The sequence below is a fragment of the Stenella coeruleoalba genome (genome assembly GCF_951394435.1).
Source record: "Stenella coeruleoalba genome assembly, chromosome: 5".
In the NCBI taxonomy this organism is placed as follows: Eukaryota; Metazoa; Chordata; class Mammalia; order Artiodactyla; family Delphinidae; genus Stenella; species Stenella coeruleoalba.
The window spans coordinates 91,695,813-91,710,000 of NC_137150.1; positions in this window are offsets into that span (position 1 = coordinate 91,695,813).

Below are 14,188 nucleotides of genomic sequence, written 5' to 3' on the forward strand. Positions count from 1 at the left end.
CACCTAGCAACCAACAATCTCTTCTCTGTTTCTATGAGTTTGGATTTTTAAGATTCTGCATATGTGTCATCTAGTAATTGTCTTTCTCTGTCTGACTTATTTCACTCAGCATAATGCCCTTGAGGTCCATTCATGTTGACACAAATGGCAAGATTTCCATCTTTGTATGGCTGAATAATATTCCATTGTAAGTGTATATATATATATACATATATACACACACACACCACATTTTCTTTATTCATTCATCAGTCAGTAGACACTTAACATTGTATATTTCTATACCTTGGCTATTGTACATAATGCTGTGATAAACATGGGAGTGCAGATATCTGTTCAAGATAGTGATTTGGTTTCCTTGGGACATATATAGCCAGAAGTAGAATTGCTGAATCATATGGTAGTTCTATTTTTAAGATTTTGAGGAATTTCCATACTGTTTTCCATACTGGCTGCAGCAATTTACATTCCCACCAACAGTGCACAAGGGTTCTGTTTTTTCTACATCCTTGCCAACACTTGTTATTTCTTATCTTTTTGATGACAGCCATTTAACAGGTATGAGGTGATATCTCATAGTTTTGATTAGCACTTCCCTGATGATAAGTGACGTTGAGCACTTTTTCTAGTGCCTGTGGGCCATTTGTATGAGTTCCTCTGCCCATTTTTAGATCAGATTGTTTTTTTGCTATTGAGTTGTATGGGGTCCATATAAATATTTTGGATATTAACCTCTTATCAGATATATAATTTGCAAATGTGTTCTCTCTTTCTGTAAGTTGCCTTTTCCTTTTGTTAATAGTTTCCTTTGCTGTGCAAAAGCTTTTTATATCAATGTAGTCCCACTTGTTTAGTTTGCTTTTGTTGCCTTTGCTTTTGGAGTCAAATGTAAAACAAACAAAAACCAAAAAACCAAAAAATATCATTGCCAAGGAGTTTACCCTCTATGTTTTATTCTAGGATTTTTATGGTTTTAGATCTTACATTCAAGTCTTCAGTTCACTTTGAGTTGATTTTTGTGTATGGTGTAAGATAGTGGTCCAGTATCATTCTTTTGCCTGTAACTTTCCAGTTTTCCAACCACAATTTACTGGAGGGACTATCCTTTCCCCATTGTATATTCTTGGCAACTTTGTCATAAATTAGTTGACCATATATGCATGGGTATATTTCTGAGATCTCTATTCTGTTTCCTTGATCTCTTTGTCTATTTTTATGCCAAATACTTACTGTTTTGATTACTCTAGCTTTGTAATATAGTTTGAAATCAGGGAGCATGGTGCCTCCAGCTTTGTTCTCTTTCTCATAGTTATATCATTGCATTGTGTAATTAATTAAATAGTAGAATTAATGAGAATAAATTTTACTTTATGACTTTTCCCTTTAGATAAATAATAGTCAGGCCACCTGAGATTGTCAATTTTCTCTTTAGGAAGTAACAGACTGGTGGAAGGAGAGGCTCTTGGTTTTGCCAGCATTTCCTATGTGGCAGATTCAATGGAAAAATCAATTAACACCTAGGATATTCTTGAGCAAATGACTGCTGTAGTCCTGTATCGTGACTCCAATTTTTAATATTTAATTTTTGGATATGTTTATTTTAAGATATTACAATTTATTTAAAATCATAATGAATTCTAGAAATGAAAAGTTATATTCTTCCTATATTAATTGCCTTATAAATTTGATTTTATCATATATTGTACACATTAATCTTATTTAATTACAATAACCCTAGGATTTAAGACCTTATATTAGTTTTTTTTTTTCTTTTTAAATCAAGAAGAAATTGAAAAAGTTGTTAAAGAACATTCAACAGGTTAGTGATGGATCGAAGATTCACAACCAGCTTTACTTGGAAAAAGATCTAAGTCTTGTTCATTACATTACCACATGTTTTAAAAATGAAAAGTATGATGTATGTATGTTTGGGAATCATTTATCTTGATGTGACTTTGGTTGGAAAGAATTTGTGTAAAATTAGTGTTTGGAGACACAAAATGTTTTTAGTTCCTCAGATTAACAAAAAAACAGTAGATGGAAAATAAAGCTATGGAAGGAACATGCAGACAACCAAGACACTAGAAGTTTCAGTATGTGGCAAAATCAAGGTGTTTCATGGTTGTCTCCTAGAGATTTGTCCTTTGTCCTGTAGCGATTGCTCCTTGCCCTCAGTCCTCACATTCCAATAGTGAAAGAGGTTTTTCATAGGTATTGTCTTTGATTCTGCTCTATTTGTGTATTATTTACAAGTATATATATTGGAGGAAAAACTTTTCCTCTACTCTCTTAAGTTCTGAACCAAATTAAACTGACAAATGATAGTTTAACAGGAGAAAAGAAACACCCATTTTATTTTTAATGTTATGTGTAAAGGAACTGCACAGGAAAAAAAAAAATGAAAGCCCCAAAACACAGTTAGATTTAGAGGCTCACATACCATTTTATTTAACAAAGGGCAGTAAATTATGGAAAAGTGACCAGACAAAGGAAAAAAGGCTTGGGGCTTCTAGGAGTGGTAAATTGTAGGAAAGTAAATCTAGTGGGGAAGCTAATGGTAGATAAGGGTTATTCAGTAAAGTTTATTTATTCAAACTCATCTTGGTTCCATCTCCATCTCTGATGATGTGTTGTTTTCCTCTTTTTGTACAGTTTTTTTTTGGGGGGGTGGCGGAGGGGCGACACCTTCACAAGGGCAATTTATTCTCTGCTTCTAGGTAGGTAGGGGAAGGAGAGAGAGCTCTTCCTGTGTCTGTTCTCAATTGCCTTTAGCTCAAAATAATCCTTATGACAAAATTGCATATTTTAGGATAGCATATTCTGATCCCCTTCATACACAAGCTTCCACATGAAGTTCAGAAACAGTAATATTTTCTTACAGGTCTACTCTGTCCCCAAATATTAAACTCAGGTGACATTCCTTTTCCAGCTTGACTTTGCAACATTCACTTCAAGAAACTTTATTATGTTGTTAGTTGAGAAGTCCATTTTACTCCTGGATTGAAGGGAACAGTTTGGATGATAATGAATATATATTCTAAAAGTAAAAGGATTATAATAGAAGGCCTCGGTTCACAAAGCCTAAAATATTTATATCTGTTCCTTTGTAGAAGAGTTTTGCCAGCCCCTTGTCTAGAGGTTGGATTCATTCAAAAGAGATTTTCTGTTTGGACTTAAGAAAATACTTCAGAATGTTTAAAAACAGTAACAACCAGAAAAACTTATATTAATCTTTCTCTTTCCTGAACTTAAGTAGCAACTTACAATTTGGCATGCTTTTTAGGCATTGGGATATTCGTGTGTTATAGTGTGTGTATGCGTGTGTGCGTGTGTCTATAGAATTTAACTTCATCTTAGCTCTTCAACAGATTTCAGGCTTAGAGAAGGCAGAGAATCATTTCATAAACTTATTTCATTTACCAGGAATGATAATGCTTTGATATTAATCAAAATGTTGCTTAATGAGCACTATATAAATAAATGATTGAAGGAAATGAAAAATTTAAATCAATCTTAAGTCTTATGCAAAATATGTATGTTTAATGATCATGCATATTTACATCAAAATGAAAATTCTTATCTTCAGCTCCCTGAAGACTCAAGAATTCTCAGTGAGACGAAAACAACTATAAGTGGACAGAACTAGAACTGCAGTAAAAAGCCCCTATTGAGACCTGACTCAGTCCTCACCTCCTATGTGACCAAGGCAAATTACTACATCCTTCTGAGTCTTTTTTCCCAGGTAGCTTGAAGTGGATGATCTCTAAGTTTCCATCAGATTCTGAAAATCTGTGACTAGTAGTGGTAAGCTGTCCTACCAGCAAGTTGTGTTTCTGGTCATAGGCATTATTATTTAAAGGGATACTACTTAGATACCTTTTCTGCAAAATATCAGTTAACTGATGAAACTGAAATCATTCTGTTTTAATTCCCAATGAAGTGATATGAACAAGTGTTTTTAGTGTGTAGGGAGAGGGTAGAAAGGGGGTGGGATGGAGGCCAGACCCAATGTGATGTACTTTTAGTAAGGAAACAAAGCGTCTTGCAGTGAGGCCTCTGTACCACAGAAATGCATACATGGATTTATTTTTATGCAAATGTAGCTATCAGCTTACACACTATAATACACTTGGTAAAGAATAAGTCAATGAAAAAATATTCCCTCCTAAAATTTGTTAGATCATCACACAAACCAAGAAAAACTTTTTTTGTTGTTTTTTGGTTCTGTTTTTGGGTTTTTTGTAGAGCCTTTGGGTTAATGAAACGTAGCCAGTTACAGTGATCTTGCTGTTTTTCTTCTCTCCACTGAGCACAGTTTACTTGCTGTCTTATCCAAGGCAGAGTTTGCCAAGACAACTGAGCAAGTCTGATGTAGAGAACTTTAATATGGCTAGAAAATACTCCGCATTGAACAAGGGTCTGTGTCAGGCTCTAAGACTAGCCATATTTCCTTTCTCAGATGTTTTTTCTTTCTTCCTGGAGTCACCGAGTCTTTGCTTCCTTGAGTCTTCAGGTTATCAGGAATTTTCAGAGAAGGTAAGTGGTTCCTCTGGTTGGGTAGTATGCCTCAGTGCTGATCCTCAGCCAGTCTTGGATTCAGTGTGTCCTATGGAAAGACTTTTCACTTGCCTGACTGTTTCCTTCTGTGAAACCTGTGGTTTTTCTAATTCTGTGCCAGCTGACAAGTTGACTGATGATTGGTGAGATCAGTTATCCTTGTGTGTAAGGAACTCTGCAGATGCCAAATTGCATGCACTAAAGCGTTGAATAATATAAAGCTGCCAAATCAAGAGTTAAAGGAAGCAAAGCTGCCTAATGCATTTGTTGCATATTTTCAGAGCCTGAATCAACGCATGGAACCAGAAGTCAGATAAATTAAATAATAATAAGTCCTTACTATTTTCCATTCACTGTGCTAAAGTGAGTTATACGTATTAGTTTATCTAGACCTCACACCAACATCTGAGGTAGGTATGCTATTATCCTCAGTTAACAAATGAGGTAGTTAACTGGCCCAAGGACACTAATTGATGAATGGTGGCAGGAGAAATGGAACCCAGGACTTCCTGGTTTTAAAACAATTAAATCATACCGCTTGTAATGTAATCATTCCATTGGACTTCCAATAATAACAGAATTTCATGCCAGGATCATTTAGAAGTTCAGAATGAGCTCTGAAGTAACAGTACCAGTTGCTAGCTTTGCACACCTGGACAAGTTATATTATCTCACCTGTAAAATGGGGTCAATACCTGCTCCTTCCCAAAGGGTTACTGTGAGATAATCTACATGGAACATGTAACTGGTGCTCAGTACTTAGCGAGAATTCAAAACATTTTAGGTTCTTTTATCACTTGCTTAATGGCACTATCATTTCTAATAATCACAACATTACCACTTTCAGCTAGAAAGCATGTGTACAAATACACATTAATTCACAGGTCTTCCATGACCTGTTGTTTCAACTGGCTGATACAATCAAAATAAGACACGTAATAAGGCAGTATAGCCTCTTATACAGATAGTTTTCTGGCTTGGTTGTGAGATTTAAACATCGGTTGCTATTTCTATCCCAAGCTGTTTTGAATGAGCTAATAGTTTATTTGTGTGCATTTTAGGAGAAATTGTAAAGTAGAGTGAAGTAATGGCTCCATTATGCACATTAAGTATTTGGATTCTGCATGGTCGGTGAGAAGGAAAAACCTGGAATTATTTCAAACCCTCCTTGTAACTGTATCTCTCTGCCTTCTGTGTAAGCAGATAAGAACTACCAAAATCTCTAATTAACAAAGGAATAGACATAAGAAACCATGTGTATTCACATTTGTTTCCAAATAGCTTATGGAAGCTACAGGCAGTTATGTGACCTTAGAGAAAATATTGCAAATTTATGTGACCTTAGAGAAAATATTGCAAATTTCCTGGGCTGGCGTGTTCAGTGCTAACTCCCCTAAATTCAGGCCCACTGGAGCTCCAGATTCAGATAGCTGTGAGTTTGAATTCCAGCCCTGCCATTTAACTAGATACGTGACCCTGGACATGTCTCTTTAAGCTTCCATTTCCTCCTTGGATATGTGTAAATGATAGTTGTACCTACCTCATGAATCATCAGGGCCTTTAAGAAAATCCGTGTATAGATGGATTACATACTATGGCATTTTATGTTCTCAGTAAGTTTTAGCAATTGTGATGCTGTGAATATTGTTTCTTATTGCACTTGGAATTGAATATGACTGTAATTTTAGCCTGTCTTTAGATTCTGCATAGCTTTAAAAAGGAAACAAACCATTTTCTGTGAAATTTAAAACACTTAAGGAGAGTAAGAAGATATGCCTTTTATTTGTAAAATCTAATATTTCTCCTAAATTCCAGGCAATAAAAGTCAATTTTTGTGCTAAGGTTTTTAATCATATAAAATCATCAAAACTTCTACTAACATTTATGAAGTACCTGTGTGGGCATGGCATCATGCTAGGTGCTGTGATACAACAATCAATGATATAATGCATAAGCAGCATTTTTCAAGGTTTTAAATGTGGTTATGAACTAATTAGTCTCAATCTTTGAATCTTATAATATAATAGGACGGACTTGAGGCTTAGTTTTAATGGACAGGTTCACAAGTCAGAAGGTAACTGAATTCTTCTGATACCCAACTCCAAGTCCAGACTTTAGTCCATATGTGAGAATATCACATATTTTATGTGCCTCCTATTTAAGTTGATAAGTTTATGTGTTGAATAAAAGAAACCACATGGAAGAAGCCTTCAGATACAGCTCTTCTTGAAGTTTCTCATAAATGTTCTTTTCTTATATGAAGACTATCCTTTGACTTTATAGAAGAAAATTGCAGTTGCCCTCTCTCCCTTGGCATTCACAAAGAAAAATTGCTTTGAAAATGTAAAACACTATACAAATATGTCAGTATCTGAATCCTCCCAATCTATTTTTCTCTTGATTTTTATTTCTTTTTTCTCTAGAAGAGTGCTGTTATTTTGAGACAAGAGCAGACAACATAACCTTTTAGGAAAGCTTGCAGGTCTGGCCTTCAGCAACAGGGAGATTGGGTTTAGTCCCAAACCTACCACTTTCGAGGTATGTGACTCTGGAAATTAGACAGGCTCTTTTGCCTTATCTCTATTCTTTATCCTTTGCCTGTTACCTCTAGAATAAGTATAATACTAATACCAATGTCATAGGTTTATTTTTAAGGTTATTATAATAGTTGCAATTAAAAACAAAAACACTTTCTTGTCAAATCCATTTTCAAATATGCTATTTTCATCAAAACAAAGAATCTATATAGCCCACTATGTCCAGGAAGCTTTAGTAATAGACTGATGACCATACAGAGATGTTTGATTCATTTTACACAGTTTATAACTAGTGTAACTATCTCTCACATAGGTGATTCTCCAGCTAGACTACATATCACAGTTGCCTGAGAGCATTAAAAATACTGATTACCAGGCCCCATCCTTAAATAACCAAACCGTGATCTCTGGGAATGAGGCCCTTGGCAGTCATTGGCACTTTTTTAAAGCGGAAAGAAAATCCTGCTTCCATGTTATCATCTCAACTTTATAGACTTTTTAAATCTTATCAACCATACCATTTTAAGGCTGAAAGTGTTGCTTTTATTTATTGCATTATTAATGATGCATCTTTTAAAAGCTGGATACATTTGAATATATTATAAAGAAATGTAGATGTGACTACATTTGTAGAGTTCAAGGAAATGAAACATGAAATCTAACAAGTCTTCACAAAATCTCAAATTTTATCTATACCATGCTTCAAACTTTCCTCCTGAACATGAAAGTCTATTTTTTTCTTTTCTTTCAATCTTGGATAAACAGTAATTTTACTCATCCTTCCATTTGCAGCCTAAATATTCCTCATTCCTAAACTTTTATTTTCCTTCTGCAAAGTAGAATAACTTGTAATACCTTCAGGATTGCCTAAATGCAGTTAGATACCCCTGGATTCATCTAAACAAATGTACATCAATTTTGTTTTGTAGAGTAGTTTGTGATTACTTGAGATTTCCCACAGGTGTGGTTTTAGCTATTATTTATTCTTATTTCTGTAATTTTCTACCATGGTTCATAGGTAGGAGGACCAGGCTAATTCACTGAGACACCTCCAGACACATGGGGAGGAAACACCAACTATGAGCCTTAAAATCAGGGGAGGAAGATGCATACAGGCACTAAGGCTCAGAAAAGATGAAGCTTCTTTTAACTATTCAAGATAAAAGAAGGAGAGATGGTTAAGCCTCTCTGCCTCTGCTACACCCAGTGGCAAGTGACTGCTCATTGAATAGAGTTCACAATGACAAAATTCATTTCGCTTTGAGTCGTTGCCTTTACTTAATGAAAAGGAAGCAAAACCTACAGGAGTAAGAGTGCTAGGGAATTGTGTTACAGTTTCGTTGTTTCCCATAAAAGGTACATAGAGGAGAAATACTTAAGGGAAACAGATACATGAATTTGAAGTGACTTCCCCTCATCACAATACAGACACATCCTAATTCAAGGGAATCTGTGATTTGTTTTCTAATTAACATTCCAAAGTTTCATAGCTTTGAGAACTCGGAACAGGTTGCTTTACCTCTGTCACCTCCAATCTGTATTTTTTAATAATTCAGTTTACTGATTTTCTTATGTTAAATAGTTTTTCGGGAAGCATTTAAGAAATAGTGCTTTCAGCTGGGAAGTATAAGGTTTAAGCCACCCAAACTAAAGACATAGCTATTTTGCTAAGTTAATTAGGAATATAATTACATAGTATGCATAATATAAAGTATTTGATAAAATACAAATTCAGTTGCAAAAAGAAACAGCTTACACCAACCTGTAAGGTACCTCCATCTCAGCATGTACAAAACTGGGTTCAGCATCTTTCTTTACTCTCATCCTAGTTTGGTCCATTTTGAATGAATGGGGAGCATAGAGACTGAGAAACCCAAGTCCTTTTAAACAAGTCCTCTTCTTCGCCACCTATCATACTATACCTAACTCATCACCAGCATCTGTTCATAGATAATCTAGACACATCTGTTCTCTGTCTGTATCTCCATCATCACTACCACACCCCCAGACTGGACTGCTGCGGACACCTCTTAAGTGGTCTACTAACATCCATGCTTATCCCCTTTCATGCATTTCCCCATTGCATCTAAAGAGACCTCTGCAAACATTTCAACACAAATCTCATTGTGTTACTCCTTCCTGAATCCCCTCTCCTCTCAGCCTTGAAACCCTCTCATCTGCCCCTCAGCCTCTCATGATTGCCCTCACCCTCCCTCCCTATCTCCCTGCCTTGCTTACCCTTGCTTAATGAGCCCCAGCCCCTTGGTTTGTTCCCTCAACACCACCCCACCCCCAATCAGGATTCAAAGGATAGAACTCTTCTTCCTCCTCTCAGTCCTAATTTACTTCTATGTGTCCTTCAGATTTCAGATTAATCGTCACTCCTCTAGGGAAATTTTCCCAATCTCTCTGCATAGGTTAATTTCCCTACTGTTCCATCTCAGAGCACCATATGTCTTAGCACGTATCACAATTGCAATTTTACAATCGCTGCTGATTATTTGATTAATATCTCCTCCACTAGACTGTGTTTATTCACCATTATATCTTTGGTGCCTTGGACAAAACTAGATGTCTACAAAGTACTCAATAAAGTAAATATTACCTGAATGAATTAATGAATCAAAAGGCTCAGTTCCCACATATAAGAAGCATTAAAAAGAAATCCCATAATTAGGGCACACCTAAGCCTTCTGTATTGTAGTAAATGCTACTGAAAAAAATGTCACGCTGACAGGCAGTTACTGCATGGATTACAGTAACCTATCACTTCCTGCTTAATAGGAAACTGTGGTTCTTATGAAGGAAAAAAACCCACAATTATGAAAGATGGCATAATGCCAAAGGGGTTACAATCCAGAAGGCTTTGGAGTTAATATAATACCTAAGTTCCAGGGTCAACCAAACTAATTTCTAAACATACATCTTATATTGGAAACAAAATGCTTAACATGTGACCCTAAGTATGTGTGAAATTTTTCAGGAATCTCATGTATCAAAGGTCAGTTATGTATTTTCCCAGTTAAATTTGTCTTTTATGGATGCCAAGCTACTATTGGAACATTAACTTTGAAAATATTTTTAGAAGTTAATTTTTTATTTCAATTTTCTAGAGGTTTTGGGGAATTTCTACTTCTTTAGCCACTTTCAGAGTGTTTAGCACCCAACACTAGGCCTGAATCCCTAAGAGTGAAATCATGGAAGCATCACAGATCCTGCGTTCTTATTTTAATTTTGAATCCTGGTTACTGTACTTATATTACATACATAATTTGGGACAAGTTATTTTTATATCTCCACATATCACATGCCTCAGTAAAATGGAGTAAGACTAAATTTAATGCGGTGTGAAAAATACCTACCATGGTATGAGGGGTACACTGAGTTCCCAAATAATGATAACTCTTGTCCTCTTATTTTTCTTTCTCATTTTTCTCATCATCTTGACCATTTAAGACCTTTGAAAAGTGTGGAAATCTGTATGCCAAGTTGTGTATGTTCAGTTTCAAATCAAATTTCATCTCCCCTCTCTGGGAGATGGATATAAAAGATCTCTCAGCTGAGGATTGGAATGACTTTTTCATTCTAAGTACATTTATTTATAGAAAGATACCAATCAAGAGCACACATGAAAACTGAAAGACATAAAAACCTTTTAAAAAAGTAAAGGAAGAAGCACATGTAACGTGTCATTTTCAGATTGAGGTTCTTGCCTGAGGGAAATAATAAGTGATACCAGAGAATTTAACATTACCTCTTCTACATCTAAAGTCTTCTCTCAGGGACCACCTTGGTGTGGAAATCTGAGTCACACACCCTACTTCTCTGGAAAGAGTGATTTTTGAAACCAACAGCTAACTTCCTCCAGTCAGTTAAGGGAGTTGCCCCTTTGGCCATGTAATATACAATAGAAAGAGCAATTCTTTTCTTTCTTTTCAATAGCATAGTATTTTTTAAAACGCGGTTAAAAAATCACTTAAAATTTCTTATTCAATAACTTCTCTTTTGCAATTAAAGTGAGAATCTGAGGGTTTAAATCTACAAATACAGAAAGCTTTTTGAGGATGTTTTATCTCAGCCTTCCAAATCAAGTTTCCGTGTTTAGTCTTAAATAAGATTTTAACACTGAAGTATCTACTATGTTGTAACAACAGCAAAAAAAAGAAATTTAGGTAGCTTGCAAGTAGAAAACAAATCCAAAATAATGTCTGAATAAAACCTCAGTTTGGAATGTAATTGAATCGCTGACATTTGGCAAAGGTATCCAGCTAACTCTTAGCCCGAGGTGATGAATAGTGTCTCTCAAAATGAAATTCTCTGGCTTAGATCCCATTACAAATAAAGATACAACTCTGTCTAAAATGACTTCATTGCATGGAAGTGATACTTGCACCAGGAAATGGTTTCATTACTACCATGTATTACTCTAATGTTACCCAGCAGCATTACTTAGGAGTTAAGAATATGGACTCTAAGTTCAGTTTGCCTGAGTTAAAATGCTGGCTCCATCAATTACTAACTGTGTGATCTTGGTGAGGTTATATAACCTCTCTGCTTCTATTTTCTCATCTGTAAAATGGAGGTAATAGTGATATCTTACGGGATTGTCATAAGTTTAATAACAAAGCATATATTATGTATATTAGTAATAAATGCCAGCTACAGTTTGGTCATAAAGTTGGGAAACATAAATAAATGTTGACCATACAAAACCAACCCATTTAGTGATCAATTAATGAATTAATGCTACGCTTTACAAGCTAAGGGAAGGGCACTTAGAAGAGTTCCCATAGGATTGTGTACCACCCCGTTATGCCAGAGTGGTGAGGGACTAATTGGATGATAATTTCCAAATCTGCATTGGCCCATGTGGCCATGTGGAATGGGTTACCCACTCAGCAGATTTCAACTCCCTTGAGTACTTTTTCTGGGGTATGCTAAACGTACAGATGTGTTCAGAATAAATCTGAACTACAGTGTATTGCAGAGTGCCTGACTATCAACGTAAGGTTGGAACTGCTGTGTAAAAGCTCTAGCTTTGTTGCAGTTTCACACAGCGTGTAGATCTATGCATTGCTAATAAGGGACAACCTATGGAATGTACTGTGCAAAGTCATTGACCAAGTCATAAATAAATGTTATTATGTAAATTTCCTCCGTGTTCAGATTTCTGCCACCCAGCCCAGCATAATGTACATGGTAGGCATGTTAGTATTAATAGTAGTTTATCAAGTTCTTGCCCATCAGTAGCCGTGCTCCAGGGGATTTTCCCTTGCCCACACATTAGAAAAAGGCAGGTGTTGTGGAGATGAGCCTTCTCCTAGGTGTCTATCTAGGGCAACAGGTATAGTAGATAATAAGCTATCAAAAAAAGGTGAGAATTAAAAGCCCTTCCTTTCTAAGAGTTTAAATACAGGAATCTTAGGGTCTCCTGTTATAACATAAATGTGCTCATTTCCAAAGGAAGACCAGTTGAGAGCAGAGTAATATTGATGGTGACGAGAAAGTAGGGATTCAGAGCACATGGCACTGCCTTGGGAAGGTCAGAATAAGATCTTATGAAAATCTTTTCCAAAATAAAATCCTGGTAGAATCAGAATTTGAATCCAGATTTATCTGCAAAAGTCTTTGCTCTTTCTGCCACAACTTTCTGCTTCTGGAGTTATTTTACAGCGCCTTTGATATGCCACAAATCATGCTAGGAGGGGAGTTGCCAGATTTAGCAAACAAAAGTACAGAATGCCCAGTTAAATTTGAATTTCAGGTAAATAATGAATAATTGTTTAGGGTAGGTATGTCCCATGCAATAATTAGGACATATTTGTACAAAATAAATGTGTGTACCGTATTTCATCTGACAACTCTGTTAGAATATATGTTTATGTGTTGAGGAAAATCTAAGACGGTCATTCAGCCCATAACTCCAATTCCTTTATGAGCACACAATACAGTGTGTTCCTTCATTTGGTTGTATGGTGCTGCAGTCATCCCCCCATATCCACGGTGTCACATCCATAGCTATTTGTTGTACTGTGCCATTTTATGTATGGAAATTGAGCCCCTGTGGGTAACAAAATCCACGGATGCTGAGGGATGACTGTACTTTCCTTATACTAATACCACTCACTGGTATTATCTATTTATGTTTAGTGTTTTGCATCTTCTACCCATCAGTATCAGGATCCCTAGATTAGATCAAAAGTGTCTCTAGGGCTTCCCTGGTGGTGCAGTGGTTGAGAGTCCACCTGCCGAGGCAGGGGACACGGGTTCGTGCCCCGGTCCGGGAGGATCCCACATGCCGCGGAACGGCTGGGCCCGTGAGCCATGGCTGCTGAGCCTGCGCGTCCGGAGCCTGTGCTCCTCAACAGGAGAGGCCACAACAGTGAGAGGCCCGCGTACCCCCCAAAAAAAAAAAAGTGTCTCTAAAGAGAACTTTACAAAATATCTGAGAATCCTTGATAATAATAAAGCACCTTCAGTTTTAAATCATTTCAAATACATTTTTATTAGTTACTACAAAATAAATCAGAAAATTTTTCATAAAGCACTGGAGTTTAAGGGAACTCTAAGCTAGAGCCTCATATGTTGGCTTTTCTTTTTGTGTAATAAACCAAACCAGAATACATGCACTTTGAGGTTTTAGGGTGTTTGTCTGTTTGTGTTTCCTAAGTGGAGGTAATCTTTTATGCATAACCATCACTCTCTCACCTGATACCTTTCATAACGAATGACCTCCCTTGGTGAGATGTTGAGTCTGGGTTGCTGCAGGAAATATGATCATACTAATTGATACAATCCAACCTCAGTAAGAAATGTATATCTAGTTATATGACTTGAATAATATAGATACCAAAGTACTATCTAAAATGGATCCTGAATCATAAATGTCTGTTTATTAAAAAATTTAAAAATAAAACAAAAGTTCATTTCTGATACCATTGCATTTAGTGTTGACATATAAAAGTAACTACTACTAAAGAGGTTGGGGTTTTTGTTGTTTTTGTTTAAAAGTACAGATCATGAGTCATTAGCACCTTGAGAAAGCCATTTAGAATAGAAAATATCAGCATGTATTTCACATAAAATGGCTAGGT